This window comes from Rousettus aegyptiacus, unplaced genomic scaffold (assembly GCF_014176215.1).
Source record: "Rousettus aegyptiacus isolate mRouAeg1 unplaced genomic scaffold, mRouAeg1.p scaffold_m13_p_13, whole genome shotgun sequence".
Classification (NCBI taxonomy): Eukaryota; Metazoa; Chordata; class Mammalia; order Chiroptera; family Pteropodidae; genus Rousettus; species Rousettus aegyptiacus.
The window spans coordinates 64,800,192-64,809,508 of NW_023416288.1; the positions used below are offsets into that span (position 1 = coordinate 64,800,192).

The following is a 9,317-nucleotide window of genomic DNA, read 5'->3' on the forward strand; positions in this document are numbered from 1 at the left end:
CAAACGAAGACAAGGGACAGATCCACTTCCCCATACAGAAGCCGTAGAGAGTCTAGCCATTCCTTTCCCCTTAGGGAAAGGCATGGCAAGTCAAGTGATGCTGCCTGATTCTCGAGGGAGTGAAGCAAAAGGCAGAGTTAATGAAGGATTTTTTTTATGGGCCCTGCAATAGATGGAAAGTCCACAGGTGTATGGTGGCAACAGCTCAGAGTACTAGTTTCTGGCAACAAAAGAATGACGGGAAGTGATGCTCGCTGCAGAAGCAGCAATGGCCATTGGAGATTCCGTGTTGTCTCGGCTCTGCCTTGCTTTGTTCTTGCCATAGCCTGCATCTGGCCTTCATGTAGATTCTGTGAGGTAGCCCCACAAGTCCAACACACTCGTTTTCCATGTAAGACACACCAGAGTTCATTTTCTTATCTGTGACTAAGAGAGTAGCTATCATGAACCCAAGAGAGATGCTGCTGCCAGATTCCTCGCCACTATGAGTCTCTTTTCCCTCTTGTCTGTTGTCAGATCTTGCCTTTTGTTTTATTCAAATTAAATCCCTTATCTGTGTCCCAACACCTAATACTATAGAGGTACTAAAATAGCAATTGTAAGAGGAGAAATGAAAGAAATAAAAAGGGAGGAAAGAAAGAAAGGCTGAGAAGGAAAATGCAAAGAGAGGAAGACAGGATCTTCCGACTTCCCATTTCTGAGGCTAATGTTTCCGTAAGAATCAGCTGCTCTGATCTAGTAGTTCCTGATTATTTTATGATCCTGTCTCATCCTTTATTGCTTTGTTATCTTAAATCTCTTTCCTGTGGTCCATATCCTGTCCACAGGAAACACTCAATCCTCTGTCCGGGCAAGTCCTGCGTGTGGGTGGGAATGGCTTTCCGCCAAAGGCTTCTGTGATTGTGATTCTACCCGCACACTCGCCCACCTCTGCCACCTCCCATGAGCACAGTCAGTCCCTTCCCTTCTCTGCCCACTCTACTACTTATTCCTCTCTTGGGCCGGTTTTCCCTTGGGGTCTCTGGCCCTGTTCTCGCCCCAGTGTGACTTTTTCCAGGGCTATTGTAGGAGGCTCACATAGGTACTCTGTTCCCATGAAGATCCCATTGGTGCCTCCAATCCCACCACTATGAACTGGGTCTCCAGCCCTTATATGCTAATCGTGGACTTTCGGGTCCTGTATCCAGCTGCTTCTGCAGGGCTCTTCTGTTTCTCATGCACTCAGACCACACCGTGGGGCTGTGTAGCACCTGGGCCTGGCCCCTTTACTGTGTCCTGATCACCACTTTCCTCCTACATCATCATCTGCAGGTATCTATGAAGTGGATCCAAGACCTGGACGTAGTAAGAGCCATGTCCTGCCTGTAGATGAAGCTGGGTGAGAGACCATGACTGTAACCCTGATGGGTGCCAATCACTGCTCTGGCTCTGTCGTGTTTCTCTTTGAAGGATACTTTGGAACCATCCTGTGGGTGATTTTTGGTTGTATACCTGTCTATGCAAAAGGAGCCAGCCCTGAAAGGGGGAAAGAGATCCATACCTTATACCTAGACAACGCCAATTGCAACCCAGCTCTGGTTCTTTCTTCCCAACAAGAAGATGCTGCTAGACTGTCAAGCTCATTCAAAAGCACCCACAACATAGCATAAAGATTGGACTCTATAGCCTGGGAAAAGAGTCACTATTGGAGCAGCTAGCCCAGGAGTTTCAGACCTGGGTGGTATTGAGTCCTTGGTGCCTGGAGTTGGTGCAGCTGTTGGGCTTGGCAGATGTGTTTGTAGCAGAGGAGAAGGCTGGCCACATCCAGGCCATGGACCGTATGGACATCTGCCATCCTGCCGTGCTGCATTGGAGCCAGACCCACACTACCATCATTGTCCTTCCTGCGAACAGGAAAATCCACAGTTCCCACCCTGTCATCCACATCATCCCTTACTCTGACCATGCCTCCTATTCTGAGCTTCGTGCCTCTGTCGCAGCACTGAAGCCTTGCCAGGAGGTGCCTCTATCCAGTCAACAGCCCTATAGCGACTACTTTCAGGACAGCGTGAGCCCCAGGCTCTCTGCCCCTGATTCCAAATGCTGTGCAGCAGTACGTGAGTTCTCCTCTAGAAAGCCAAGCATTCTCTGGCTATCATTTAAAAGAGGGTTAAAGTGATGCACTAAAAATGCATGGTGTCGTGTTTGAATCCCTTGAGGAAAATGCTGATCGATCTCAAGTTGACAGTGACTCAAAGAAGGCCAAGAATTAGAACATTTCTGGAAATCTTGAGAAGCAGCCCTCTCAACATCCCTTGTGGATCAAGAAGCAGTTGTTCCCAGACCAACCATTTTTTGCAGCCAAGAATGGGACAGGGCTGTCTCTTTCTATGAGTCCCAGAAAACGGTGACCGTACTGACTGCCCCCTTGGGTTTTTCAGTGCACTTAAGGTCTACAGATGAGGAATTTATTTCTCCGGAAACTTGGGAGGAAATCGTCTCCCACTTGGTCCCCAGGGGAGACAATGCTGGCTCAGCAGCCTCAGGGAACCAGAACACCTGAATGAGCCAGGACTGGCCCCATCTCACAGCAGCGAAGCAGCCTGTCTTCTGGCTCCTGAGTTCAGAGACCTAGCACTTAAATACCTCTTACTCCAGGAGGTATAACTTTTTTCCAGGCATGGTTCTCTTCCATGGGCTTTGGCCAGCAAGTGGAAAGATACCATGAATCCTTGCTGAAGTCCAGACAGGAGACTACGGCCTTGTTTGATCTGATATTGCAGTTTTGAAGACAGTGGCTAAAGGTGGTGGGAAGAGTATATTCGGGCCTTACTCTTCTGTCTTCATTGGATCCTTATGGCCTTACCTTGGAGCAACACTTCTCAAAGTATGTTCATTGGAAGCCTAATGTTTATGGAATCCTGTGTTTACAGTTGACTATGTTTATGAAATACTTTTCATTATAACCCTTCACAGTCTGAGCCCATCGAAGGTTCTAAGGAGGTCTGCAATAACTTAATCTGTTTATATTTATTTAACACAGTATTTCTCCAACTGTTTTGAACATGCAGTTCTCATGTGGCTACAGAAAGAATTAAAGAGTTTGAATCAAGAGATAAAGAATTCCCATTTTTATTTCATATGTCATGTGCCATTCTCCATGTCCCCTTCTCCCTTTCTCTAGATAAAAGTCCCTAGGTAGTTCTGTTTTTTAAGTTAGGAACTGTGGTGCTGGAGGATAAAGTGGTGATCCAGGTAGCACATTCCAATCTTGGATGTTCCTAACTTGCGACGACCCCATCTTAGTGACTGTCTGTCTCTGCTTCTGGGAGGGAACAGGAAGTGATGGAGAGCCTTGGAACAGTGGGGAACAATTCCACCTCTGCCTCCATTAGTGTCACCGGCGACCTACCTAGACAGAAGCAGCTGAGGGATGGGGTACCCCACACCAAGGGAGTACCCGGAACCCAGCTTAGGGTACAACGCGCCTCCCAGCTGCCAGGTGGCCATGATTTGACTGAAATAAAGTTACAAAAGTTCAAATGTGCTGCCAGATATTCCTGATTGTTCACACAGGTAGAACATTTGCTGCTCCTCCCACTCCCTTCCCTTGGGTTGAGTAGGGGACCAGCACACACAGCTCATTTACTTTAGTATCCAGGGCAGAGACCAAGGAGAAAGGGGCGGGGTGTGCAGGCCTGCCTTGTTCTGCTCACAGCCTGACGAGGTGCCAAACCAGGAGGCAGGACAGAGGGAGAGAAAGCACAGGCATGAGGAGCTGGGCCCGGGGATAACATCGCTTCAGAATGGAGCCTTGAGACTTTGTAACAAAGAAGCCTCTGTTTCTCACCAGGAAAAACATTTTTTCTACTTTTTGAGGGAGATATGAAGAGTTTAGAAAGGGAAATAGGGCCTTGCTCTTTGGGAAGCTGTACACAGCTGTGTTTTGTCAGTGACCTTCTCTGTAAGCTTCCCCTGGGCCCACTAGGAGCTGCAGCAGGTGAGGCATGTCAGGCAGCCGGAAACCTGAGCATTGTCCTGGGCTTAATTCCAAGGAACCCTGGGCCAGCAGGGAGACTGTGCTCAAACAGCAGAGCCTCCATTTCTCATCTGTAAAACAGAAACTGAGACACCTGCCTGATTGCCATGGAAGTTAGATCATCGGGAAAATTCCTAGCTCCGCCTTCCACATGATGGGTATTTCAAGTGGTTCTCTTAGCCTCTGGTTCTTGAAAAAGAATCTTTACAGAAAATAAGAAACTTTGGAAATCATATAAAAATATAAAGAAGGAAAATTAATCATAATTCTCTTAGGTTAAAAAAATAATAATTGTTAGAAAGTAAAAGAAGACAATATGCTAGAATTATTTTTAGGTCTTCGATGGTTTAATAAATATGCTGGAGAAAGAAAATTAAGTTAAACCTGAAAGGCAGAAGAAGACAATTTAAAATTGTAGTTGTTCATAGTACTTGAAAATATAATCATTCAACGTACCCAATAGATAAGTTGAGTAAATTAAAATTGCAACCCTGAATTTATATGAGATCTTATTGATATTTCCCAACATAACAGATGTTGATATCTAGGGGGAGAATCTGTTTTCCTTATACCAGTTATTTGGGGTAAGGTATTCGGTTTAGGAATTGATGACTGGTAAGGGAGAAAACTGGTTAATGATGTATCAAGGATAATCTTTTAAAGAAGCATCTACAACCTTGATTTTCTTACAAAATACATATTTGATTTATAACTTGACAAAACTACTTTCCTTCATATATGAAAAATAAAAAATATGATTAAATTCAGAGAGATCAGTATCTTAGGCCATGTGCATTTTTTGCCTTTATTTACCCTTACTATCTTTTTATGATCAAGGAATAGCTAATACGTTGCATATTTTTACTCATTAATATTCTCTATGATTCCAAATTCTAATAACAAGAAAGAAACAGATTTATTTTTGATAAAACTGTATTTTATGATTGGACTAGGGCAGCCAAGGCCTTGGGAAATATCCTGTTACTCAAGAGAAAAGAAAGAGTAAAAATAAAGAGCTAAATGCTTTCACAACACTTCGACTATCCTGCAGAGGACGCAAAGATGAGCACAACTACGTGTGTCCTTAAAGCGTGGCAGTCTAGTGGAAGAGAACGATGAGGCTCCAGAACTGACAAGAAGTGCTGTGAAGGGGTTTTCCTAGGGGAAGGTGCCTGGAGATTAACGAGGGAGGATGCCCACCAGAGCGGATGCCGTCAACATAGTTTTCCTAGAAGAGGGTGCTCCTCTAGGGGAATTTGAGTTTAACATAGCAAGGCAAAAAGAGAACAGTGCTCACTATTTCATAATTTGTATAGGATGGCTAATTTCAGGCGTCAGCAGCTCTTACAGTTCTGGTTCCTGCCTCTCTTTTCAGTCATGTATCTGTCACTCTTCCCGCATACTCTACATTCCCTTCTCTCCTAACCCACCACACAGTCTCACCTCCCTTTGACTTTGCATATGCCTAGCTCTTAACCTTGACTATCTTCCCACTGCCATTAACCTGTGTCCCTCATAAATCTATGAGCTTGTCAGGACCAGTGTCATATACACCACAGGTTCTCGGTAAGTATTTGTTGGATGCATGAAATGATGAAAAAGACAGTGCGGTTTGTGGGTAAAATCAGGAGTTCTGGAGGCACACTGTTGGGTTTGGGAAACTATATCTTCCACTTATTATCTGAATGATATTGAGCAAGTTATGTAACCTCTCCGTGACTGAATTTTTAAGTCAATGATAGGATTTCCATGTGGATTTAATGAAATAACACTTGCAAGTCTCTTAGAACAGCATCTGACACATACCAATCATAACTGTTAGGTATTCATAACTAAAATTTTCTTGGTTGGTTGTTTGTGGCAGAGGTAGAAAGTAATTATTCTTGAATATTGTGTTTGCTTCTTGAATTTCCTGGTACAGTACTTTTACAGTTAGGCAGGGACACATGGTGAGTTCTAAGTAACTACCCTGTTGCCTACAACTAAAGAGCTAGCATTTGTCTCTCCATGCTCTTCGATGTCCTGCCACAGAGGTCACAAGCCATATATTAAGAAGAAAGAACCATGAAACTCAAGCAGTCTGAATGGACTTCGTGTTTTCTAACAATTGAGACTTTAGGGTTATTGTTACTGCAGCATAAACGTACCTATCCTAATTCAGGGTTACCCTAAAGTCATACCATAGAGACACTGTCCACTTTATATGCTTACATTACCTTTGAAGACAACAAGTGAGTCGGTAGAAACAGCAAGAGCAGCATGATCTATGGAGGCTGAAGGGATAAAATTGGTAATTGTGAAGAGAAGTAGAGATAGAGGAAAAAAGGAAAGAGTATTGTTGGCTCCAACAACACCTGATTAGTAAGACATTTTCTAAGATTTAAGAATGCCTTAAATAATGATCAAGGTGAAAGCACATTCTTTTACTGGGAGTATACTTAAATTAGTAAGAATGAGTAAATCAAATTATTGTATTTCCTAAACTTTTTCTGGAAATAGGTAGACTTGTGAATGTAAGTGGGAGTGGGTCACGAACTTTGAAAATCTGACAAAAACTATGCGCTTTTGCCCTAGGGAGGATGAAGGTGACCTCATAAACATGCGGTTTTCAAGGATCCTGGACCCAGAGTTACAAAACCTTAAGTTGCGGATTTCTCTATCAGTTCCTGATTTAAACTATCTAGAAATATCTTGAAAGAAATTTCCTAACAATTTTAATTTAATTTATTAGTTGGGCTACAGTTAATAACAGTATGAGCACTATGGGGAGTATATATGCCCCATGAACCTTTAGTATATTAATATATATTGTACAATTAGTATAAACATTGTGGAGAACAAATAGTCGATATTCATCAGATTGAAAATGGACACTAAGATAGAAATTCTTGAATAGGGATTATTTCTATAGATATACTTGCAAAATTATGTCATGATATATGTTCAAGGATCTTTATTATAACTTTGTTTGTAATAGCAAAAATACCCAGAAATCATGACCACTGACAGGGAGCTGGTTAAGTAAATTATAATAGGTTGATATAATATAATGCTCTGCAGCCATCAAATAAAAATAAAGTTGATATGTATGTACTGACATGGAAAGACAATCTATTTATTTAAATCAAGAAACATAACTCTATATTAAGTGGTATTCTTAGATAATTTTTTACAAAGATGTTTGGATATGCATATTCTGAAAGAATATGTAGGACACTATTATGATCTTCGGTGAAGCACACCCATACATGACACATAAGAGCATTCGACAAATAAATTTGCATTTTGTATTATTTATTGATCTCACAATCCCTCTTTGCTCAACAGATTTTTCAGTATTTGAGGAATACAAAAGGATGTGGAAGACAGTCATTACTATTGACTTTTAATTTTGTTGTTCATAAGAAAAGCAGATATTTGAAATGATTAGAGAAAATGTGAAAGACAATATATGAGCCAGTGCAAGATGAAATGGTAAAAACTGCATAATAAGTGCTGAACAGTGTGTTATCAGCTTGCAGATAAACTGTTCTATCAAAAGAAAATATTCTCACCTCGGGCTAATATTTGTGTGTATGCATGTGTGTGCTTATCACCCTTTACAGGAATATCACAAACTTCTTTCTTATAATTTTGGTTTATTGAGGGTAGAAAAAGCACTGAAAAAACTTACAACTTATTTATCAAGTATCAAATGAGAAAACAGCAAGTTCGATTAATATATTAAGTGGTATTTCTCTAATTGCTTCTGGTTGTGTAACGTAAGTCCTCATATGACTTCAACTTTTCAGACACCAGAAAGCTAGATTTGGCAATGTTGCAGCTTTATTAAGATAGCTGTTAGTGATGCTAAGAAAATACACTTATTTTCAACTAAGCCTGACAATATTCGATACGTAAGCCATGTTGACAATCTCACCAGCTGGATCATTTTGAATCCTTACAGTAGACAAATACGTCAAAAAAGTCAACTCGTCTCTGTGTACCTACATAGTCACAACCATGACTGACATTTTTTCGGTGATGCTAGGATTATATTTCTCTGGGAGAGAATACTGATATTCATAATAGACTTAGAAAAAAATGCTGGTCAAAACATTTAAAACCCAGTAATATTTCTATTAAATAATGTGCAGTTAGTTAAGTTATTGGAAAATTTACAATGAATGGCTATCTCAAAAAATGCTTCTTTTTACGTGTTCAGTGCCTAAGTGTGATGAGTGTGATGCTTATTGTGGCACGACGTCCAAAATTTCCTTAGTAAATAAAGTTTTCTAAATAGCATTGATGTCAGTTGGCTAGAGCTTACAGTTGCAGAATTAAGAAAATATGACAATAGTTTTGGACCAGCATTGGCCTCCAGTCTTCCTAGCCATTGACACAAGATGGGATGCTAGACTCTTGGTAAGTCCAAACACAAGGTTCATGATTATATATTAAGAGTAGGCAAGGCTTCCTCTCTTGGCTATCACACCAAAGTCACGCCTCTGTCAAATTCCTCTCCATGGGTTCATTTGCTGGACTGATTTGAGTACAAATCTGGCTAGGGGGTTATCCTACATGTGAGTGATTTGTTGGGCTGCTAACCCATGAGTTGACAGTTCTCTGTATTTCATCATTTGTGCAGAAAGTTTGAGAGAGAATTTGGGACACTTACGCCACTTGCTTTGGGATTGTATTAATAACTCTACAAATCAGGCCAATTTTTTCCTCAGTAGCATAAATTCTAAGATCTCCTATTTAATAGTATTCATTTTTATTTGTCTTAGAAAGTAAAGAACTATGATTCAGGTTATTAATTTAGTCAATGTAGTAGATCTCAAAGTTTCTGATAATTTATTGCTTAGTTAGTAAAATGACCACTGTACTTACCAGGAATGGCAGTGACCAAAAGCAATTAAATTAAAAAAAGACTTTATGGATCCCGTATAATTTTACTCTCCTAGGATAAAGGGGAAGCTCTTTAAGAAGGACGCAGATAAGCAAATCTGCCAACTTCAGATTGCCGTGGCAAGAGCAAATGGGCTAAACAGATCGACAACTCTTTGTTCCTGCACCTGGAGATGTATGTCTATTAATAGGAGTCACCTAGATGTTGGTTATACATCAGTTTAAAATAGGAATACAAATTACTGGGTTAGATAGGTCCCCTGTAGAAATCAGCAGGTAATATAAGAGAAAAATAGTTTTATTAAGTTCAAATTTTTAGTGCCTATTCAGTGGAGGATAAAATTGACATGATTTAAGATTTATTAAGCCATTCTTGAAGTTCTTTTTTTTCAGTTGCTAAATACAGAAA

General features: G+C 40.8%; 1 pseudogene; it reads left to right on the plus strand.

Moving 5' to 3' along the window:
• The first annotated feature begins 1,129 nt into the window (after positions 1 to 1,129).
• Positions 1,130 to 2,768, plus strand: LOC107500199 (annotated as a pseudogene).
• The last annotated feature ends 6,549 nt before the right edge of the window (positions 2,769 to 9,317 follow it).